The sequence below is a fragment of the Schistocerca piceifrons genome, unplaced genomic scaffold (assembly GCF_021461385.2).
Source record: "Schistocerca piceifrons isolate TAMUIC-IGC-003096 unplaced genomic scaffold, iqSchPice1.1 HiC_scaffold_701, whole genome shotgun sequence".
NCBI classification, from domain to species: Eukaryota; Metazoa; Arthropoda; class Insecta; order Orthoptera; family Acrididae; genus Schistocerca; species Schistocerca piceifrons.
In genome coordinates this window covers 173,546-198,579 of record NW_025728950.1, presented here as the reverse complement: position 1 = coordinate 198,579, position 25,034 = coordinate 173,546, and the positions used below count along the sequence as shown (strand labels likewise).

The following is a 25,034-nucleotide window of genomic DNA, read 5'->3' as shown; positions in this document are numbered from 1 at the left end:
GCATAGTATGTAGCACAACTCCATACGCTACCGAAACAAACCAGCAGAGCCATCTCACAAACAGTATATTGCCTATTGTGGCGGCATGCACTATTCAAAGTTGATGCGCAGAATTGTACACTGCCAAAGGTCGATAGTGGCCTTGGACTCATTGACTTTCCCCGCAAATGTGCGGCAATCCTGATTCAAAGTATCGCCACTTTGCGTGAGATTGACCCAGGTGGTACAACAGCGGTGCTTTTCGACCGTTATCGCCCACAATCGGCGCGTGCACCAGTATGTTTGACACATATTCCATTCCGGATGACGACAGTCAAGGACTATTACCTCAATCAAAGTTACGTCCTAACAGTGGCCACCGACAAGGCACGCACATCGAAGCGCCTTTACTAGGCGCTTCGAGGCCAGCCCACACCACATAAATTGGAGGACAGACGACCGTCGGTCATCTGGCACCAAGCTTGGGCTAATATCAACCACCCAGCCCTTCCCACAGAAGTTTCAGCGCTATGGTATCGCGTTGTAAGCAATTTAATACCCACTAATCACCGCCTGGCGGCCATCCGCCTATGGCCCTCGGCTGCTTGCGGCCGATGTGGTGACGTAGACACCAGAGAGCATCGTCTCTTATGCCCTCACGTCACAGAAGTGTGGGACCTTGCACGTGTGCTATTAGCGCTGATCGGTGGGACTACACTGGACTATGTGTCAATCGACTGGTTCCTTACCCCTGATATTCAGACCAACCAACGAACACGACGTAACGCAATGGTGTGGCTCTTGGGCCACACCATTTTCACGATCTATGACCTTTGCCTCACCGATGCTGTCTCTTTCATGGACTACCTTTGGAGCCAGCATCGCCTGGCGGAATCTGACCGGAAATATACCATTACTTTTGCAAGATTTCTTAAAGTTGCAATGGTTCATGGTTATCAAAAGGTGTTCCGGGCTGACTAAGGCACCTCGTATAAGAATTGCCTGAGTGTACCCCTGGATCTTTGTCACTCAGACTTTCAAACTACCCTTGACTTACCCATACCCCAGATTTGGTATTGGCCTTCAGGGCATCACTAGAGTAGACTGTTCTATGATACTGATAATATGGAAATTGGTAACACGGAAATTGTGTGAACCTTGTATGCAAAATTATTGGAAAATTGGAAAACACATAATCTATCTTAGAGGATTATTACTTCGTTAATTCTATGGGCGATGGGATTATCTCGCCAGTTTCGTTTGAGTGTGCTGCCGTCGCTGTTTTTTTTTTATTTTGCCTTCATTTCTGTCTTTATTTATTTCTTTCTATTTAGTTTTTAACATCATCACTTGCTTCACACCTGGAGAGGGAGGTGTGTTTCTGAGTAGTGTGTCGTCGCCCCCAAGGCATAGCAGAGTATGCCTCCGCTTTTATTTTCGGTTTATGGCAATAAGTCTTGCTACTAACAACACCCTGCTTTACGTGCTGCGTCGACACTAGAGGATGGCGGCATTTTTGGAGAGGAAAAGGTAGGTCTATAGGGGAGGTAGGAGGGAAAAAAGTGTAGTATTTGTCTTATCAGCTTAATATCTGATACGTCCTGCATCACACGACCAGAATATTACACTCATTTTTGGCTTATGACGGAGTGCTAGGTGTTTGCTCCACCTCTGTCGCAGGTTGGCCCGGCATTGAAGTACCGCCGGGATCGGCCCACCTAAAATTAATTAAAACACAGCCTGAAATGGGTTACCTTTCTGCAGTGATCAGATATTCCGCTGGTAGCAAAACTTGTCGTAGTTGTTGATGTGCCCAGTAGTTAGTTGCTTACACACCACGATTTCTTTTCATTAATTTAAGATTATCTTAAGAATTTTTTTTTTTTTTTTTTGCGTTTAGCCGGACGGCACTTGCAGCCGCATTACGCTAGGCTGGTAATTTATGGGGGCACAGGACAGTGCCTTCGGATGCCTCGTTAGCGTCTCTTATGGTCCGGGCACAGATAATTTTAATTACATTTTTTGGAGTTTTATCCTTAGCTCCTCGCGAACGTCGTCGTCGTCGCCGCCGCACGCACGCTGAATACGTGTGTACACACGCACACACACATATGCAGTAGGCGGTGGACGATGTAAGCACTCGGCTAGGTGTAGCTCGCGCCAGTATAGCTCGCACCGGCCTGACGCTGCTGTGGGGCGGCCTCACGGCTTCTCCACTGCCCTGGCAGCTAGCGGCGTTCAAATGGGAGTCGCAGTTTACTCCTCGACATGGAGGGTAGTACTGGGATGTTGACGAGTGATCTCGTATTTGGTCGTTCCTTCCGGCACTTGCCTTTGCGATGTTTTCGACGGTCGCCTGTTGCCATATCGGCCCGCACCACCGTGTGTCACTCTCACATGTGGAGCGCACACGCTGCAAGCATTTAGGCCCTGACACTGCGGTTTTTCATCTCTGGCGGTACTCCGCAAGGATACCGCCCTTCGATTGCGCCATTCCAGCACTAATCGAAGTGCTAGGATTTTCCGGCCTGTTAGGAGACCGCTTCTGCAAAACGTGCGAGGAGATGTTTGCTGGTTGCGAGCTACCCGCCGATTTTCTAGCTGTACGTATTGTCCTTAGTCCAAAGGTCACAGGTCACTGTCGGGCTAAGGACGTGTTCTTAACACTGATTATAAGTTGGTGGCACGAAGTGTGGCTTCACATCTTAAACAGGTAATGAATAAGGTACACTGGCGTTTCGAATCGAACCACCTTCACCGCTGCTTCTATATACCGTGATGCTGTCTTACTCACCCACCGCCGACGCTCGAACCCCAGCTTCAATTGATCTCTAGATTTCGCCGGTGCTTTCTCCCACCCTTACCTGCTGGCTGTTATGTCGCGGAAGGGTTTCGGGGAGCACTTCATAAGAGTCATCCGGCACTTCTTGGATGGAGCAAATTCCAGAATCATTGTGAACGGCTGCAGATCACGACCAATTCCCATCAGACGATCAGTTCGACAAGGCTGTCCCTTGTCAGTGTATTTTATCGCTTTGGCGCTGGACCCCATGCTGCGTGACATCGGTCGGATGGTCGATGGTGTTCCTTTCCCAGGCGTCACCTTCCGCAGTGCGGCATACGCGGATGGTGTAGGTGTGTTTGTAGCAAACGCCAATGACATCGATTCGGTTCGCCGAGTCCTCCACGTTTATGAACGAGCATCCGGTGCCATGTTAAAATCCAACAAAATGGTGCTAATGCCACTAGGGCCACGATCATTGACCATCGAACGCCCATGCAACCGGATTGTAGGGGAACAACGTATCTTGGGTCTTGAGGTGACTGACTGTCCGCAGCGCATGTTAACACTCACGTGCAGGCGGATTCTCACGCGCATCAGAGGATTTTGCATGAGTCACACTGATCGACGACTCGACCTCCATCAACGAATCCAACTGATTAGTACATACATCCTATCACGGGCATAGTATGTAGCACAACTCCATACGCTACCGAAACAAACCAGCAGAGCCATCTCACAAACAGTATATTGCCTATTGTGGCGGCATGCACTATTCAAAGTTGATGCGCAGAATTGTACACTGCCAAAGGTCGATAGTGGCCTTGGACTCATTGACTTTCCCCGCAAATGTGCGGCAATCCTGATTCAAAGTATCGCCACTTTGCGTGAGATTGACCCAGGTGGTACAACAGCGGTGCTTTTCGACCGTTATCGCCCACAATCGGCGGGTGCACCAGTATGTTTGACACATATTCCATTCCGGATGACGACAGTCAAGGACTATTACCTCAATCAAAGTTACGTCCTAACAGTGGCCACCGACAAGGCACGCACATCGAAGCGCCTTTACTAGGCGCTTCGAGGCCAGCCCACACCACATAAATTGGAGGACAGACGACCGTCGGTCATCTGGCACCAAGCTTGGGCTAATATCAACCACCCAGCCCTTCCCACAGAAGTTTCAGCGCTATGGTATCGCGTTGTAAACAATTTAATACCCACTAATCACCGCCTGGCGGCCATCCGCCTATGGCCCTCGGCTGCTTGCGGCCGATGTGGTGACGTAGACACCAGAGAGCATCGTCTCTTATGCCCTCACGTCACAGAAGTGTGGGACCTTGCACGTGTGCTATTAGCGCTGATCGGTGGGACTACACTGGACTATGTGTCAATCGACTGGTTCCTTACCCCTGATATTCAGACCAACCAACGAACACAACGTAACGCAATGGTGTGGCTCTTGGGTCACACCATTTTCACGATCTATGACCTTTGCCTCACCGATGCTGTCTCTTTCATGGACTACCTTTGGAGCCAGCATCGCCTGGCGGAATCTGACCGGAAATATACCATTACTTTTGCAAGATTTCTTAAAGTTGCAATGGTTCATGGTTATCAAAAGGTGTTCCGGGCTGACTAAGGCACCTCGTATAAGAATTGCCTGAGTGTACCCCTGGATCTTTGTCACTCAGACTTTCAAACTACCCTTGACTTACCCATACCCCAGATTTGGTATTGGCCTTCAGGGCATCACTAGAGTAGACTGTTCTATGATACTGATAATATGGAAATTGGTAACACGGAAATTGTGTGAACCTTGTATGAAAAATTATTGGAAAATTGGAAAACACATAATCTATCTTAGAGGATTATTACTTCATTAATTCTATGGGCGATGGGATTATCTCGCCAGTTTCGTTTGAGTGTGCTGCCGTCGCTGTTTTTTTTTATTTTGCCTTCATTTCTGTCTTTATTTATTTCTTTCTATTTAGTTTTTAACATCATCACTTGCTTCACACCTGGAGAGGGAGGTGTGTTTCTGAGTAGTGTGTCGTCGCCCCCAAGGCATAGCAGAGTATGCCTCCGCTTTTATTTTCGGTTTATGGCAATAAGTCTTGCTACTAACAACACCCTGCTTTACGTGCTGCGTCGACACTAGAGGATGGCGGCATTTTTGGAGAGGAAAAGGTAGGTCTATAGGGGAGGTAGGAGGGAAAAAAGTGTAGTATTTGTCTTATCAGCTTAATATCTGATACGTCCTGCATCACACGACCAGAATATTACACTCATTTTTGGCTTATGACGGAGTGCTAGGGGCTTGCTCCACCTCTGTCGCGGGTTGGCCCGGCATTGAAGTACCGCCGGGATCGGCCCACCTAAAATTAATTAAAACACAGCCTGAAATGGGTTAACTTTCTGCAGTGATCAGATATTCCGCTGGTAGCAAAACTTGTCGTAGTTGTTGATGTGCCCAGTAGTTAGTTGCTTACACACCACGATTTCTTTTCATTAATTTAAGATTATCTTAAGAATTTTTTTTTTTTTTTTTGCGTTTAGCCGGACGGCACTTGCAGCCGCATTACGCTAGGCTGGTAATTTATGGGGGCACAGGACAGTGCCTTCGGATGCCTCGTTAGCGTCTCTTATGGTCCGGGCACAGATAATTTTAATTACATTTTTTGGAGTTATATCCTTAGCTCCTCGCGAACGTCGTCGTCGTCGCCGCCGCACGCACGCTGAATACGTGTGTACACACGCACACACACATATGCAGTAGGCGGTGGACGATGTAAGCACTCGGCTAGGTGTAGCTCGCGCCAGTATAGCTCGCACCGGCCTGACGCTGCTGTGGGGCGGCCTCACGGCTTCTCCACTGCCCTGGCAGCTAGCGGCGTTCAAATGGGAGTCGCAGTTTACTCCTCGACATGGAGGGTAGTACTGGGATGTTGACGAGTGATCTCGTATTTGGTCGTTCCTTCCGGCACTTGCCTTTGCGATGTTTTCGACGGTCGCCTGTTGCCATATCGGCCCGCACCACCGTGTGTCACTCTCACATGTGGAGCGCACACGCTGCAAGCATTTAGGCCCTGACACTGCGGTTTTTCATCTCTGGCGGTACTCCGCAAGGATACCGCCCTTCGATTGCGCCATTCCAGCACTAATCGAAGTGCTAGGATTTTCCGGCCTGTTAGGAGACCGCTTCTGCAAAACGTGCGAGGAGATGTTTGCTGGTTGCGAGCTACCCGCCGATTTTCTAGCTGTACGTATTGTCCTTAGTCCAAAGGTCACAGGTCACTGTCGGGCTAAGGACGTGTTCTTAACACTGATTATAAGTTGGTGGCACGAAGTGTGGCTTCACATCTTAAACAGGTAATGAATAAGGTACACTGGCGTTTCGAATCGAACCACCTTCACCGCTGCTTCTATATACCGTGATGCTGTCTTACTCACCCACCGCCGACGCTCGAACCCCGGCTTCAATTGATCTCTAGATTTCGCCGGTGCCTTCTCCCATCCTTACCTGCTGGCCGTTATGTCGCGGAAGGGTTTCGGGGAGCACTTCATAAGAGTCATCCGGCACTTCTTGGATGGAGCAAATTCCAGAATCATTGTGAACGGCTGCAGATCACGACCAATTCCCATCAGACGATCAGTTCGACAAGGCTGTCCCTTGTCAGTGTATTTTATCGCTTTGGCGCTGGACCCCATGCTGCGTGACATCGGACGGATGGTCGATGGTGTTCCTTTCCCAGGCGTCACCTTCCGCAGTGCGGCATACGCGGATGGTGTAGGTGTGTTTGTAGCAAACGCCAATGACATCGATTCGGTTCGCCGAGTCCTCCACGTTTATGAACGAGCATCCGGTGCCATGTTAAAATCCAACAAAATGGTGCTAATGCCACTAGGGCCACGATCATTGACCATCGAACGCCCATGCAACCGGATTGTAGGGGAACAACGTATCTTGGGTCTTGAGGTGACTGACTGTCCGCAGCGCATGTTAACACTCACGTGCAGGCGGATTCTCACGCGCATCAGAGGATTTTGCATGAGTCACACTGATCGACGACTCGACCTCCATCAACGAATCCAACTGATTAGTACATACATCCTATCACGGGCATAGTATGTAGCACAACTCCATACGCTACCGAAACAAACCAGCAGAGCCATCTCACAAACAGTATATTGCCTATTGTGGCGGCATGCACTATTCAAAGTTGATGCGCAGAATTGTACACTGCCAAAGGTCGATAGTGGCCTTGGACTCATTGACTTTCCCCGCAAATGTGCGGCAATCCTGATTCAAAGTATCGCCACTTTGCGTGAGATCGACCCAGGTGGTACAACAGCGGTGCTTTTCGACCGTTATCGCCCACAATCGGCGCGTGCACCAGTATGTTTGACACATATTCCATTCCGGATGACGACAGTCAAGGACTATTACCTCAATCAAAGTTACGTCCTAACAGTGGCCACCGACAAGGCACGCACATCGAAGCGCCTTTACTAGGCGCTTCGAGGCCAGCCCACACCATATAAATTGGAGGACAGACGACCGTCGGTCATCTGGCACCAAGCTTGGGCTAATATCAACCACCCAGCCCTTCCCACAGAAGTTTCAGCGCTATGGTATCGCGTTGTAAACAATTTAATACCCACTAATCACCGCCTGGCGGCCATCCGCCTATGGCCCTCGGCTGCTTGCGGCCGATGTGGTGACGTAGACACCAGAGAGCATCGTCTCTTATGCCCTCACGTCACAGAAGTGTGGGACCTTGCACGTGTGCTATTAGCGCTGATCGGTGGGACTACACTGGACTATGTGTCAATCGACTGGTTCCTTACCCCTGATATTCAGACCAACCAACGAACACGACGTAACGCAATGGTGTGGCTCTTGGGCCACACCATTTTCACGATCTATGACCTTTGCCTCACCGATGCTGTCTCTTTCATGGACTACCTTTGGAGCCAGCATCGCCTGGCGGAATCTGACCGGAAATATACCATTACTTTTGCAAGATTTCTTAAAGTTGCAATGGTTCATGGTTATCAAAAGGTGTTCCGGGCTGACTAAGGCACCTCGTGTAAGAATTGCCTGAGTGTACCCCTGGATCTTTGTCACTCAGACTTTCAAACTACCCTTGACTTACCCATACCCCAGATTTGGTATTGGCCTTCAGGGCATCACTAGAGTAGACTGTTCTATGATACTGATAATATGGAAATTGGTAACACGGAAATTGTGTGAACCTTGTATGAAAAATTATTGGAAAATTGGAAAACACATAATCTATCTTAGAGGATTATTACTTCGTTAATTCTATGGGCGATGGGATTATCTCGCCAGTTTCGTTTGAGTGTGCTGCCGTCGCTGTTTTTTTTTATTTTGCCTTCATTTCTGTCTTTATTTATTTCTTTCTATTTAGTTTTTAACATCATCACTTGCTTCACACCTGGAGAGGGAGGTGTGTTTCTGAGTAGTGTGTCGTCGCCCCCAAGGCATAGCAGAGTATGCCTCCGCTTTTATTTTCGGTTTATGGCAATAAGTCTTGCTACTAACAACACCCTGCTTTACGTGCTGCGTCGACACTAGAGGATGGCGGCATTTTTGGAGAGGAAAAGGTAGGTCTATAGGGGAGGTAGGAGGGAAAAAAGTGTAGTATTTGTCTTATCAGCTTAATATCTGATACGTCCTGCATCACACGACCAGAATATTACACTCATTTTTGGCTTATGACGGAGTGCTAGGGGCTTGCTCCACCTCTGTCGCGGGTTGGCCCGGCATTGAAGTACCGCCGGGATCGGCCCACCTAAAATTAATTAAAACACAGCCTGAAATGGGTTAACTTTCTGCAGTGATCAGATATTCCGCTGGTAGCAAAACTTGTCGTAGTTGTTGATGTGCCCAGTAGTTAGTTGCTTACACACCACGATTTCTTTTCATTAATTTAAGATTATCTTAAGAATTTTTTTTTTTTTTTTTTGCGTTTAGCCGGACGGCACTTGCAGCCGCATTACGCTAGGCTGGTAATTTATGGGGGCACAGGACAGTGCCTTCGGATGCCTCGTTAGCGTCTCTTATGGTCCGGGCACAGATAATTTTAATTACATTTTTTGGAGTTATATCCTTAGCTCCTCGCGAACGTCGTCGTCGTCGCCGCCGCACGCACGCTGAATACGTGTGTACACACGCACACACACATATGCAGTAGGCGGTGGACGATGTAAGCACTCGGCTAGGTGTAGCTCGCGCCAGTATAGCTCGCACCGGCCTGACGCTGCTGTGGGGCGGCCTCACGGCTTCTCCACTGCCCTGGCAGCTAGCGGCGTTCAAATGGGAGTCGCAGTTTACTCCTCGACATGGAGGGTAGTACTGGGATGTTGACGAGTGATCTCGTATTTGGTCGTTCCTTCCGGCACTTGCCTTTGCGATGTTTTCGACGGTCGCCTGTTGCCATATCGGCCCGCACCACCGTGTGTCACTCTCACATGTGGAGCGCACACGCTGCAAGCATTTAGGCCCTGACACTGCGGTTTTTCATCTCTGGCGGTACTCCGCAAGGATACCGCCCTTCGATTGCGCCATTCCAGCACTAATCGAAGTGCTAGGATTTTCCGGCCTGTTAGGAGACCGCTTCTGCAAAACGTGCGAGGAGATGTTTGCTGGTTGCGAGCTACCCGCCGATTTTCTAGCTGTACGTATTGTCCTTAGTCCAAAGGTCACAGGTCACTGTCGGGCTAAGGACGTGTTCTTAACACTGATTATAAGTTGGTGGCACGAAGTGTGGCTTCACATCTTAAACAGGTAATGAATAAGGTACACTGGCGTTTCGAATCGAACCACCTTCACCGCTGCTTCTATATACCGTGATGCTGTCTTACTCACCCACCGCCGACGCTCGAACCCCGGCTTCAATTGATCTCTAGATTTCGCCGGTGCCTTCTCCCATCCTTACCTGCTGGCCGTTATGTCGCGGAAGGGTTTCGGGGAGCACTTCATAAGAGTCATCCGGCACTTCTTGGATGGAGCAAATTCCAGAATCATTGTGAACGGCTGCAGATCACGACCAATTCCCATCAGACGATCAGTTCGACAAGGCTGTCCCTTGTCAGTGTATTTTATCGCTTTGGCGCTGGACCCCATGCTGCGTGACATCGGACGGATGGTCGATGGTGTTCCTTTCCCAGGCGTCACCTTCCGCAGTGCGGCATACGCGGATGGTGTAGGTGTGTTTGTAGCAAACGCCAATGACATCGATTCGGTTCGCCGAGTCCTCCACGTTTATGAACGAGCATCCGGTGCCATGTTAAAATCCAACAAAATGGTGCTAATGCCACTAGGGCCACGATCATTGACCATCGAACGCCCATGCAACCGGATTGTAGGGGAACAACGTATCTTGGGTCTTGAGGTGACTGACTGTCCGCAGCGCATGTTAACACTCACGTGCAGGCGGATTCTCACGCGCATCAGAGGATTTTGCATGAGTCACACTGATCGACGACTCGACCTCCATCAACGAATCCAACTGATTAGTACATACATCCTATCACGGGCATAGTATGTAGCACAACTCCATACGCTACCGAAACAAACCAGCAGAGCCATCTCACAAACAGTATATTGCCTATTGTGGCGGCATGCACTATTCAAAGTTGATGCGCAGAATTGTACACTGCCAAAGGTCGATAGTGGCCTTGGACTCATTGACTTTCCCCGCAAATGTGCGGCAATCCTGATTCAAAGTATCGCCACTTTGCGTGAGATCGACCCAGGTGGTACAACAGCGGTGCTTTTCGACCGTTATCGCCCACAATCGGCGCGTGCACCAGTATGTTTGACACATATTCCATTCCGGATGACGACAGTCAAGGACTATTACCTCAATCAAAGTTACGTCCTAACAGTGGCCACCGACAAGGCACGCACATCGAAGCGCCTTTACTAGGCGCTTCGAGGCCAGCCCACACCATATAAATTGGAGGACAGACGACCGTCGGTCATCTGGCACCAAGCTTGGGCTAATATCAACCACCCAGCCCTTCCCACAGAAGTTTCAGCGCTATGGTATCGCGTTGTAAACAATTTAATACCCACTAATCACCGCCTGGCGGCCATCCGCCTATGGCCCTCGGCTGCTTGCGGCCGATGTGGTGACGTAGACACCAGAGAGCATCGTCTCTTATGCCCTCACGTCACAGAAGTGTGGGACCTTGCACGTGTGCTATTAGCGCTGATCGGTGGGACTACACTGGACTATGTGTCAATCGACTGGTTCCTTACCCCTGATATTCAGACCAACCAACGAACACGACGTAACGCAATGGTGTGGCTCTTGGGCCACACCATTTTCACGATCTATGACCTTTGCCTCACCGATGCTGTCTCTTTCATGGACTACCTTTGGAGCCAGCATCGCCTGGCGGAATCTGACCGGAAATATACCATTACTTTTGCAAGATTTCTTAAAGTTGCAATGGTTCATGGTTATCAAAAGGTGTTCCGGGCTGACTAAGGCACCTCGTGTAAGAATTGCCTGAGTGTACCCCTGGATCTTTGTCACTCAGACTTTCAAACTACCCTTGACTTACCCATACCCCAGATTTGGTATTGGCCTTCAGGGCATCACTAGAGTAGACTGTTCTATGATACTGATAATATGGAAATTGGTAACACGGAAATTGTGTGAACCTTGTATGAAAAATTATTGGAAAATTGGAAAACACATAATCTATCTTAGAGGATTATTACTTCGTTAATTCTATGGGCGATGGGATTATCTCGCCAGTTTCGTTTGAGTGTGCTGCCGTCGCTGTTTTTTTTTATTTTGCCTTCATTTCTGTCTTTATTTATTTCTTTCTATTTAGTTTTTAACATCATCACTTGCTTCACACCTGGAGAGGGAGGTGTGTTTCTGAGTAGTGTGTCGTCGCCCCCAAGGCATAGCAGAGTATGCCTCCGCTTTTATTTTCGGTTTATGGCAATAAGTCTTGCTACTAACAACACCCTGCTTTACGTGCTGCGTCGACACTAGAGGATGGCGGCATTTTTGGAGAGGAAAAGGTAGGTCTATAGGGGAGGTAGGAGGGAAAAAAGTGTAGTATTTGTCTTATCAGCTTAATATCTGATACGTCCTGCATCACACGACCAGAATATTACACTCATTTTTGGCTTATGACGGAGTGCTAGGGGCTTGCTCCACCTCTGTCGCGGGTTGGCCCGGCATTGAAGTACCGCCGGGATCGGCCCACCTAAAATTAATTAAAACACAGCCTGAAATGGGTTAACTTTCTGCAGTGATCAGATATTCCGCTGGTAGCAAAACTTGTCGTAGTTGTTGATGTGCCCAGTAGTTAGTTGCTTACACACCACGATTTCTTTTCATTAATTTAAGATTATCTTAAGAATTTTTTTTTTTTTTTTTTGCGTTTAGCCGGACGGCACTTGCAGCCGCATTACGCTAGGCTGGTAATTTATGGGGGCACAGGACAGTGCCTTCGGATGCCTCGTTAGCGTCTCTTATGGTCCGGGCACAGATAATTTTAATTACATTTTTTGGAGTTATATCCTTAGCTCCTCGCGAACGTCGTCGTCGTCGCCGCCGCACGCACGCTGAATACGTGTGTACACACGCACACACACATATGCAGTAGGCGGTGGACGATGTAAGCACTCGGCTAGGTGTAGCTCGCGCCAGTATAGCTCGCACCGGCCTGACGCTGCTGTGGGGCGGCCTCACGGCTTCTCCACTGCCCTGGCAGCTAGCGGCGTTCAAATGGGAGTCGCAGTTTACTCCTCGACATGGAGGGTAGTACTGGGATGTTGACGAGTGATCTCGTATTTGGTCGTTCCTTCCGGCACTTGCCTTTGCGATGTTTTCGACGGTCGCCTGTTGCCATATCGGCCCGCACCACCGTGTGTCACTCTCACATGTGGAGCGCACACGCTGCAAGCATTTAGGCCCTGACACTGCGGTTTTTCATCTCTGGCGGTACTCCGCAAGGATACCGCCCTTCGATTGCGCCATTCCAGCACTAATCGAAGTGCTAGGATTTTCCGGCCTGTTAGGAGACCGCTTCTGCAAAACGTGCGAGGAGATGTTTGCTGGTTGCGAGCTACCCGCCGATTTTCTAGCTGTACGTATTGTCCTTAGTCCAAAGGTCACAGGTCACTGTCGGGCTAAGGACGTGTTCTTAACACTGATTATAAGTTGGTGGCACGAAGTGTGGCTTCACATCTTAAACAGGTAATGAATAAGGTACACTGGCGTTTCGAATCGAACCACCTTCACCGCTGCTTCTATATACCGTGATGCTGTCTTACTCACCCACCGCCGACGCTCGAACCCCGGCTTCAATTGATCTCTAGATTTCGCCGGTGCCTTCTCCCATCCTTACCTGCTGGCCGTTATGTCGCGGAAGGGTTTCGGGGAGCACTTCATAAGAGTCATCCGGCACTTCTTGGATGGAGCAAATTCCAGAATCATTGTGAACGGCTGCAGATCACGACCAATTCCCATCAGACGATCAGTTCGACAAGGCTGTCCCTTGTCAGTGTATTTTATCGCTTTGGCGCTGGACCCCATGCTGCGTGACATCGGACGGATGGTCGATGGTGTTCCTTTCCCAGGCGTCACCTTCCGCAGTGCGGCATACGCGGATGGTGTAGGTGTGTTTGTAGCAAACGCCAATGACATCGATTCGGTTCGCCGAGTCCTCCACGTTTATGAACGAGCATCCGGTGCCATGTTAAAATCCAACAAAATGGTGCTAATGCCACTAGGGCCACGATCATTGACCATCGAACGCCCATGCAACCGGATTGTAGGGGAACAACGTATCTTGGGTCTTGAGGTGACTGACTGTCCGCAGCGCATGTTAACACTCACGTGCAGGCGGATTCTCACGCGCATCAGAGGATTTTGCATGAGTCACACTGATCGACGACTCGACCTCCATCAACGAATCCAACTGATTAGTACATACATCCTATCACGGGCATAGTATGTAGCACAACTCCATACGCTACCGAAACAAACCAGCAGAGCCATCTCACAAACAGTATATTGCCTATTGTGGCGGCATGCACTATTCAAAGTTGATGCGCAGAATTGTACACTGCCAAAGGTCGATAGTGGCCTTGGACTCATTGACTTTCCCCGCAAATGTGCGGCAATCCTGATTCAAAGTATCGCCACTTTGCGTGAGATCGACCCAGGTGGTACAACAGCGGTGCTTTTCGACCGTTATCGCCCACAATCGGCGCGTGCACCAGTATGTTTGACACATATTCCATTCCGGATGACGACAGTCAAGGACTATTACCTCAATCAAAGTTACGTCCTAACAGTGGCCACCGACAAGGCACGCACATCGAAGCGCCTTTACTAGGCGCTTCGAGGCCAGCCCACACCATATAAATTGGAGGACAGACGACCGTCGGTCATCTGGCACCAAGCTTGGGCTAATATCAACCACCCAGCCCTTCCCACAGAAGTTTCAGCGCTATGGTATCGCGTTGTAAACAATTTAATACCCACTAATCACCGCCTGGCGGCCATCCGCCTATGGCCCTCGGCTGCTTGCGGCCGATGTGGTGACGTAGACACCAGAGAGCATCGTCTCTTATGCCCTCACGTCACAGAAGTGTGGGACCTTGCACGTGTGCTATTAGCGCTGATCGGTGGGACTACACTGGACTATGTGTCAATCGACTGGTTCCTTACCCCTGATATTCAGACCAACCAACGAACACGACGTAACGCAATGGTGTGGCTCTTGGGCCACACCATTTTCACGATCTATGACCTTTGCCTCACCGATGCTGTCTCTTTCATGGACTACCTTTGGAGCCAGCATCGCCTGGCGGAATCTGACCGGAAATATACCATTACTTTTGCAAGATTTCTTAAAGTTGCAATGGTTCATGGTTATCAAAAGGTGTTCCGGGCTGACTAAGGCACCTCGTGTAAGAATTGCCTGAGTGTACCCCTGGATCTTTGTCACTCAGACTTTCAAACTACCCTTGACTTACCCATACCCCAGATTTGGTATTGGCCTTCAGGGCATCACTAGAGTAGACTGTTCTATGATACTGATAATATGGAAATTGGTAACACGGAAATTGTGTGAACCTTGTATGAAAAATTATTGGAAAATTGGAAAACACATAATCTATCTTAGAGGATTATTACTTCGTTAATTCTATGGGCGATGGGATTATCTCGCCAGTTTCGTTTGAGTGTGCTGCCGTCGCTGTTTTTTTTTATTTTGCCTTCATTTCTGTCTTTATTTATTTCTTTCTATTTAGTTTTTAACATCATCACTTGCTTCACACCTGGAGAGGGAGGTGTGTTTCTGAGTAGTGTGTCGTCGCCCCCAAGGCATAGCAGAGTATGCCTCCGCTTTTATTTTCGGTTTATGGCAATAAGTCTTGCTACTAACAACACCCTGCTTTACGTGCTGCGTCGACACTAGAGGATGGCGGCATTTTTGGAGAGGAAAAGGTAGGTCTATAGGGGAGGTAGGAGGGAAAAAAGTGTAGTATTTGTCTTATCAGCTTAATATCTGATACGTCCTGCATCACACGACCAGAATATTACACTCATTTTTGGCTTATGACGGAGTGCTAGGGGCTTGCTCCACCTCTGTCGCGGGTTGGCCCGGCATTGAAGTACCGCCGGGATCGGCCCACCTAAAATTAATTAAAACACAGCCTGAAATGGGTTAACTTTCTGCAGTGATCAGATATTCCGCTGGTAGCAAAACTTGTCGTAGTTGTTGATGTGCCCAGTAGTTAGTTGCTTACACACCACGATTTCTTTTCATTAATTTAAGATTATCTTAAGAATTTTTTTTTTTTTTTTTTGCGTTTAGCCGGACGGCACTTGCAGCCGCATTACGCTAGGCTGGTAATTTATGGGGGCACAGGACAGTGCCTTCGGATGCCTCGTTAGCGTCTCTTATGGTCCGGGCACAGATAATTTTAATTACATTTTTTGGAGTTATATCCTTAGCTCCTCGCGAACGTCGTCGTCGTCGCCGCCGCACGCACGCTGAATACGTGTGTACACACGCACACACACATATGCAGTAGGCGGTGGACGATGTAAGCACTCGGCTAGGTGTAGCTCGCGCCAGTATAGCTCGCACCGGCCTGACGCTGCTGTGGGGCGGCCTCACGGCTTCTCCACTGCCCTGGCAGCTAGCGGCGTTCAAATGGGAGTCGCAGTTTACTCCTCGACATGGAGGGTAGTACTGGGATGTTGACGAGTGATCTCGTATTTGGTCGTTCCTTCCGGCACTTGCCTTTGCGATGTTTTCGACGGTCGCCTGTTGCCATATCGGCCCGCACCACCGTGTGTCACTCTCACATGTGGAGCGCACACGCTGCAAGCATTTAGGCCCTGACACTGCGGTTTTTCATCTCTGGCGGTACTCCGCAAGGATACCGCCCTTCGATTGCGCCATTCCAGCACTAATCGAAGTGCTAGGATTTTCCGGCCTGTTAGGAGACCGCTTCTGCAAAACGTGCGAGGAGATGTTTGCTGGTTGCGAGCTACCCGCCGATTTTCTAGCTGTACGTATTGTCCTTAATCCAAAGGTCACAGGTCACTGTCGGGCTAAGGACGTGTTCTTAACACTGATTATAAGTTGGTGGCACGAAGTGTGGCTTCACATCTTAAACAGGTAATGAATAAGGTACACTGGCGTTTCGAATCGAACCACCTTCACCGCTGCTTCTATATACCGTGATGCTGTCTTACTCACCCACCGCCGACGCTCGAACCCCGGCTTCAATTGATCTCTAGATTTCGCCGGTGCCTTCTCCCATCCTTACCTGCTGGCCGTTATGTCGCGGAAGGGTTTCGGGGAGCACTTCATAAGAGTCATCCGGCACTTCTTGGATGGAGCAAATTCCAGAATCATTGTGAACGGCTGCAGATCACGACCAATTCCCATCAGACGATCAGTTCGACAAGGCTGTCCCTTGTCAGTGTATTTTATCGCTTTGGCGCTGGACCCCATGCTGCGTGACATCGGACGGATGGTCGATGGTGTTCCTTTCCCAGGCGTCACCTTCCGCAGTGCGGCATACGCGGATGGTGTAGGTGTGTTTGTAGCAAACGCCAATGACATCGATTCGGTTCGCCGAGTCCTCCACGTTTATGAACGAGCATCCGGTGCCATGTTAAAATCCAACAAAATGGTGCTAATGCCACTAGGGCCACGATCATTGACCATCGAACGCCCATGCAACCGGATTGTAGGGGAACAACGTATCTTGGGTCTTGAGGTGACTGACTGTCCGCAGCGCATGTTAACACTCACGTGCAGGCGGATTCTCACGCGCATCAGAGGATTTTGCATGAGTCACACTGATCGACGACTCGACCTCCATCAACGAATCCAACTGATTAGTACATACATCCTATCACGGGCATAGTATGTAGCACAACTCCATACGCTACCGAAACAAACCAGCAGAGCCATCTCACAAACAGTATATTGCCTATTGTGGCGGCATGCACTATTCAAAGTTGATGCGCAGAATTGTACACTGCCAAAGGTCGATAGTGGCCTTGGACTCATTGACTTTCCCCGCAAATGTGCGGCAATCCTGATTCAAAGTATCGCCACTTTGCGTGAGATCGACCCAGGTGGTACAACAGCGGTGCTTTTCGACCGTTATCGCCCACAATCGGCGCGTGCACCAGTATGTTTGACACATATTCCATTCCGGATGACGACAGTCAAGGACTATTACCTCAATCAAAGTTACGTCCTAACAGTGGCCACCGACAAGGCACGCACATCGAAGCGCCTTTACTAGGCGCTTCGAGGCCAGCCCACACCACATAAATTGGAGGACAGACGACCGTCGGTCATCTGGCACCAAGCTTGGGCTAATATCAACCACCCAGCCCTTCCCACAGAAGTTTCAGCGCTATGGTATCGCGTTGTAAACAATTTAATACCCACTAATCACCGCCTGGCGGCCATCCGCCTATGGCCCTCGGCTGCTTGCGGCCGATGTGGTGACGTAGACACCAGAGAGCATCGTCTCTTATGCCCTCACGTCACAGAAGTGTGGGACCTTGCACGTGTGCTATTAGCGCTGATCGGTGGGACTACACTGGACTATGTGTCAATCGACTGGTTCCTTACCCCTGATATTCAGACCAACCAACGAACACGACGTAACGCAATGGTGTGGCTCTTGGGCCACACCATTTTCACGATCTATGACCTTTGCCTCACCGATGCTGTCTCTTTCATGGACTACCTTTGGAGCCAGCATCGCCTGGCGGAATCTGACCGGAAATATACCATTACTTTTGCAAGATTTCTTAAAGTTGCAATGGTTCATAGTTATCAAAAGGTGTTCCGGGCTGACTAAGGCAACTCGTATAAGAATTGCCTGAGTGTACCCCTGGATCTTTGTCACTCAGACTTTCAAACTACCCTTGACTTACCCATACCCCAGATTTGGTATTGGCCTTCAGGGCATCACTAGAGTAGACTGTTCTATGATACTGATAATATGGAAATTGGTAACACGGAAATTGTGTGAACCTTGTATGAAAAATTATTGGAAAATTGGAAAACACATAATCTATCTTAGAGGATTATTACTTCGTTAATTCTATGGGCGATGGGATTATCTCGCCAGTTTCGTTTGAGTGTGCTGCCGTCGCTGTTTTTTTTTATTTTGCCTTCATTTCTGTCTTTATTTATTTATTTCTATTTAGTTTTTAACATCATCACTTGCTTCACACCTGGAGAGGGAGGTGTGTTTCTGAGTAGTGTGTCGTCGCCCCCAAGGCATAGCAGAGTATGCCTCCGCTTTTATTTTCGGTTTATGGCAATAAGTCTTGCTACTAACAACACCCTGCTTTACGTGCTGCGTCGACACTAGAGGATGGCGGCATTTTTGGAGAGGAAAAGGTAGGTCTATAGGGGAGGTAGGAGGGAAAAAAGTGTAGTATTTGTCTTATCAGCTTAATATCTGATACGTCCTGCATCACACGACCAGAATATTACACTCATTTTTGGCTTATGACGGAGTGCTAGGGGCTTGCTCCACCTCTGTCGCGGGTTGGCCCGGCATTGAAGTACCGCCGGGATCGGCCCACCTAAAATTAATTAAAACACAGCCTGAAATGGGTTAACTTTCTGCAGTGATCAGATATTCCGCTGGTAGCAAAACTTGTCGTAGTTGTTGATGTGCCCAGTAGTTAGTTGCTTACACACCACGATTTCTTTTCATTAATTTAAGATTATCTTAAGAATTTTTTTTTTTTTTTTTGCGTTTAGCCGGACGGCACTTGCAGCCGCATTACGCTAGGCTGGTAATTTATGGGGGCACAGGACAGTGCCTTCGGATGCCTCGTTAGCGTCTCTTATGGTCCGGGCACAGATAATTTTAATTACATTTTTTGGAGTTATATCCTTAGCTCCTCGCGAACGTCGTCGTCGTCGCCGCCGCACGCACGCTGAATACGTGTGTACACACGCACACACACATATGCAGTAGGCGGTGGACGATGTAAGCACTCGGCTAGGTGTAGCTCGCGCCAGTATAGCTCGCACCGGCCTGACGCTGCTGTGGGGCGGCCTCACGGCTTCTCCACTGCCCTGGCAGCTAGCGGCGTTCAAATGGGAGTCGCAGTTTACTCCTCGACATGGAGGGTAGTACTGGGATGTTGACGAGTGATCTCGTATTTGGTCGTTCCTTCCGGCACTTGCCTTTGCGATGTTTTCGATGGTCGCCTGTTGCCATATCGGCCCGCACCACCGTGTGTCACTCTCACATGTGGAGCGCACACGCTGCAAGCATTTAGGCCCTGACACTGCGGTTTTTCATCTCTGGCGGTACTCCGCAAGGATACCGCCCTTCGATTGCGCCATTCCAGCACTAATCGAAGTGCTAGGATTTTCCGGCCTGTTAGGAGACCGCTTCTGCAAAACGTGCGAGGAGATGTTTGCTGGTTGCGAGCTACCCGCCGATTTTCTAGCTGTACGTATTGTCCTTAATCCAAAGGTCACAGGTCACTGTCGGGCTAAGGACGTGTTCTTAACACTGATTATAAGTTGGTGGCACGAAGTGTGGCTTCACATCTTAAACAGGTAATGAATAAGGTACACTGGCGTTTCGAATCGAACCACCTTCACCGCTGCTTCTATATACCGTGATGCTGTCTTACTCACCCACCGCCGACGCTCGAACCCCGGCTTCAATTGATCTCTAGATTTCGCCGGTGCCTTCTCCCATCCTTACCTGCTGGCCGTTATGTCGCGGAAGGGTTTCGGGGAGCACTTCATAAGAGTCATCCGGCACTTCTTGGATGGAGCAAATTCCAGAATCATTGTGAACGGCTGCAGATCACGACCAATTCCCATCAGACGATCAGTTCGACAAGGCTGTCCCTTGTCAGTGTATTTTATCGCTTTGGCGCTGGACCCCATGCTGCGTGACATCGGACGGATAATCGATGGTGTTCCTTTCCCAGGCGTCACCTTCCGCAGTGCGGCATACGCGGATGGTGTAGGTGTGTTTGTAGCAAACGCCAATGACATCGATTCGGTTCGCCGAGTCCTCCACGTTTATGAACGAGCATCCGGTGCCATGTTAAAATCCAACAAAATGGTGCTAATGCCACTAGGCCACGATCATTGACCATCGAACGCCCATGCAACCGGATTGTAGGGGAACAACGTATCTTGGGTCTTGAGGTGACTGACTGTCCGCAGCGCATGTTAACACTCACGTGCAGGCGGATTCTCACGCGCATCAGAGGATTTTGCATGAGTCACACTGATCGACGACTCGACCTCCATCAACGAATCCAACTGATTAGTACATACATCCTATCACGGGCATAGTATGTAGCACAACTCCATACGCTACCGAAACAAACCAGCAGAGCCATCTCACAAACAGTATATTGCCTATTGTGGCGGCATGCACTATTCAAAGTTGATGCGCAGAATTGTACACTGCCAAAGGTCGATAGTGGCCTTGGACTCATTGACTTTCCCCGCAAATGTGCGGCAATCCTGATTCAAAGTATCGCCACTTTGCGTGAGATTGACCCAGGTGGTACAACAGCGGTGCTTTTCGACCGTTATCGCCCACAATCGGCGCGTGCACCAGTATGTTTGACACATATTCCATTCCGGATGACGACAGTCAAGGACTATTACCTCAATCAAAGTTACGTCCTAACAGTGGCCACCGACAAGGCACGCACATCGAAGCGCCTTTACTAGGCGCTTCGAGGCCAGCCCACACCACATAAATTGGAGGACAGACGACCGTCGGTCATCTGGCACCAAGCTTGGGCTAATATCAACCACCCAGCCCTTCCCACAGAAGTTTCAGCGCTATGGTATCGCGTTGTAAACAATTTAATACCCACTAATCACCGCCTGGCGGCCATCCGCCTATGGCCCTCGGCTGCTTGCGGCCGATGTGGTGACGTAGACACCAGAGAGCATCGTCTCTTATGCCCTCACGTCACAGAAGTGTGGGACCTTGCACGTGTGCTATTAGCGCTGATCGGTGGGACTACACTGGACTATGTGTCAATCGACTGGTTCCTTACCCCTGATATTCAGACCAACCAACGAACACGACGTAACGCAATGGTGTGGCTCTTGGGCCACACCATTTTCACGATCTATGACCTTTGCCTCACCGATGCTGTCTCTTTCATGGACTACCTTTGGAGCCAGCATCGCCTGGCGGAATCTGACCGGAAATATACCATTACTTTTGCAAGATTTCTTAAAGTTGCAATGGTTCATGGTTATCAAAAGGTGTTCCGGGCTGACTAAGGCACCTCGTATAAGAATTGCCTGAGTGTACCCCTGGATCTTTGTCACTCAGACTTTCAAACTACCCTTGACTTACCCATACCCCAGATTTGGTATTGGCCTTCAGGGCATCGCTAGAGTAGACTGTTCTATGATACTGATAATATGGAAATTGGTAAGACGGAAATTGTGTGAACCTTGTATGAAAAATTATTGGAAAATTGGAAAACACATAATCTATCTTAGAGGATTATTACTTCGTTAATTCTATGGGCGATGGGATTATCTCGCCAGTTTCGTTTGAGTGTGCTGCCGTCGCTGTTTTTTTTTATTTTGCCTTCATTTCTGTCTTTATTTATTTCTTTCTATTTAGTTTTTAACATCATCACTTGCTTCACACCTGGAGAGGGAGGTGTGTTTCTGAGTAGTGTGTCGTCGCCCCCAAGGCATAGCAGAGTATGCCTCCGCTTTTATTTTCGGTTTATGGCAATAAGTCTTGCTACTAACAACACCCTGCTTTACGTGCTGCGTCGACACTAGAGGATGGCGGCATTTTTGGAGAGGAAAAGGTAGGTCTATAGGGGAGGTAGGAGGGAAAAAAGTGTAGTATTTGTCTTATCAGCTTAATATCTGATACATCCTGCATCACACGACCAGAATATTACACTCATTTTTGGCTTATGACGGAGTGCTAGGGGCTTGCTCCACCTCTGTCGCGGGTTGGCCCGGCATTGAAGTACCGCCGGGATCGGCCCACCTAAAATTAATTAAAACACAGCCTGAAATGGGTTAACTTTCTGCAGTGATCAGATATTCCGCTGGTAGCAAAACTTGTCGTAGTTGTTGATGTGCCTAGTAGTTAGTTGCTTACACACCACGATTTCTTTTCATTAATTTAAGATTATCTTAAGAATTTTTTTTTTTTTTTTTTGCGTTTAGCCGGACGGCACTTGCAGCCGCATTACGCTAGGCTGGTAATTTATGGGGGCACAGGACAGTGCCTTCGGATGCCTCGTTAGCGTCTCTTATGGTCCGGGCACAGATAATTTTAATTACATTTTTTGGAGTTATATCCTTAGCTCCTCGCGAACGTCGTCGTCGTCGCCGCCGCACGCACGCTGAATACGTGTGTACACACGCACACACACATATGCAGTAGGCGGTGGACGATGTAAGCACTCGGCTAGGTGTAGGTCGCGCCAGTATAGCTCGCACCGGCCTGACGCTGCTGTGGGGCGGCCTCACGGCTTCTCCACTGCCCTGGCAGCTAGCGGCGTTCAAATGGGAGTCGCAGTTTACTCCTCGACATGGAGGGTAGTACTGGGATGTTGACGAGTGATCTCGTATTTGGTCGTTCCTTCCGGCACTTGCCTTTGCGATGTTTTCGACGGTCGCCTGTTGCCATATCGGCCCGCACCACCGTGTGTCACTCTCACATGTGGAGCGCACACGCTGCAAGCATTTAGGCCCTGACACTGCGGTTTTTCATCTCTGGCGGTACTCCGCAAGGATACCGCCCTTCGATTGCGCCATTCCAGCACTAATCGAAGTGCTAGGATTTTCCGGCCTGTTAGGAGACCGCTTCTGCAAAACGTGCGAGGAGATGTTTGCTGGTTGCGAGCTACCCGCCGATTTTCTAGCTGTACGTATTGTCCTTAGTCCAAAGGTCACAGGTCACTGTCGGGCTAAGGACGTGTTCTTAACACTGATTATAAGTTGGTGGCACGAAGTGTGGCTTCACATCTTAAACAGGTAATGAATAAGGTACACTGGCGTTTCGAATCGAACCACCTTCACCGCTGCTTCTATATACCGTGATGCTGTCTTACTCACCCACCGCCGACGCTCGAACCCCGGCTTCAATTGATCTCTAGATTTCGCCGGTGCCTTCTCCCATCCTTACCTGCTGGCCGTTATGTCGCGGAAGGGTTTCGGGGAGCACTTCATAAGAGTCATCCGGCACTTCTTGGATGGAGCAAATTCCAGAATCATTGTGAACGGCTGCAGATCACGACCAATTCCCATCAGACGATCAGTTCGACAAGGCTGTCCCTTGTCAGTGTATTTTATCGCTTTGGCGCTGGACCCCATGCTGCGTGACATCGGACGGATAATCGATGGTGTTCCTTTCCCAGGCGTCACCTTCCGCAGTGCGGCATACGCGGATGGTGTAGGTGTGTTTGTAGCAAACGCCAATGACATCGATTCGGTTCGCCGAGTCCTCCACGTTTATGAACGAGCATCCGGTGCCATGTTAAAATCCAACAAAATGGTGCTAATGCCACTAGGCCACGATCATTGACCATCGAACGCCCATGCAACCGGATTGTAGGGGAACAACGTATCTTGGGTCTTGAGGTGACTGACTGTCCGCAGCGCATGTTAACACTCACGTGCAGGCGGATTCTCACGCGCATCAGAGGATTTTGCATGAGTCACACTGATCGACGACTCGACCTCCATCAACGAATCCAACTGATTAGTACATACATCCTATCACGGGCATAGTATGTAGCACAACTCCATACGCTACCGAAACAAACCAGCAGAGCCATCTCACAAACAGTATATTGCCTATTGTGGCGGCATGCACTATTCAAAGTTGATGCGCAGAATTGTACACTGCCAAAGGTCGATAGTGGCCTTGGACTCATTGACTTTCCCCGCAAATGTGCGGCAATCCTGATTCAAAGTATCGCCACTTTGCGTGAGATTGACCCAGGTGGTACAACAGCGGTGCTTTTCGACCGTTATCGCCCACAATCGGCGCGTGCACCAGTATGTTTGACACATATTCCATTCCGGATGACGACAGTCAAGGACTATTACCTCAATCAAAGTTACGTCCTAACAGTGGCCACCGACAAGGCACGCACATCGAAGCGCCTTTACTAGGCGCTTCGAGGCCAGCCCACACCACATAAATTGGAGGACAGACGACCGTCGGTCATCTGGCACCAAGCTTGGGCTAATATCAACCACCCAGCCCTTCCCACAGAAGTTTCAGCGCTATGGTATCGCGTTGTAAACAATTTAATACCCACTAATCACCGCCTGGCGGCCATCCGCCTATGGCCCTCGGCTGCTTGCGGCCGATGTGGTGACGTAGACACCAGAGAGCATCGTCTCTTATGCCCTCACGTCACAGAAGTGTGGGACCTTGCACGTGTGCTATTAGCGCTGATCGGTGGGACTACACTGGACTATGTGTCAATCGACTGGTTCCTTACCCCTGATATTCAGACCAACCAACGAACACGACGTAACGCAATGGTGTGGCTCTTGGGCCACACCATTTTCACGATCTATGACCTTTGCCTCACCGATGCTGTCTCTTTCATGGACTACCTTTGGAGCCAGCATCGCCTGGCGGAATCTGACCGGAAATATACCATTACTTTTGCAAGATTTCTTAAAGTTGCAATGGTTCATGGTTATCAAAAGG

The 25,034-nt window shown here is 49.3% G+C and overlaps 7 pseudogenes; all 7 read left to right on the top strand.

Moving 5' to 3' along the window:
- Window positions 1–1,491: 1,491 nt before the first annotated feature.
- Window positions 1,492–1,702, top strand: LOC124769627 (annotated as a pseudogene).
- Window positions 1,703–4,933: 3,231 nt separating this feature from the next.
- On the top strand, window positions 4,934–5,144 carry LOC124769334 (annotated as a pseudogene).
- Window positions 5,145–8,374: 3,230 nt separating this feature from the next.
- On the top strand, window positions 8,375–8,585 carry LOC124769333 (annotated as a pseudogene).
- Window positions 8,586–11,816: 3,231 nt separating this feature from the next.
- LOC124769670 lies at window positions 11,817–12,027 on the top strand (annotated as a pseudogene).
- A 3,231-nt stretch (window positions 12,028–15,258) lies between these two features.
- LOC124769669 lies at window positions 15,259–15,469 on the top strand (annotated as a pseudogene).
- Window positions 15,470–18,700: 3,231 nt separating this feature from the next.
- On the top strand, window positions 18,701–18,911 carry LOC124769668 (annotated as a pseudogene).
- A 3,229-nt stretch (window positions 18,912–22,140) lies between these two features.
- LOC124769549 lies at window positions 22,141–22,351 on the top strand (annotated as a pseudogene).
- The last annotated feature ends 2,683 nt before the right edge of the window (window positions 22,352–25,034 follow it).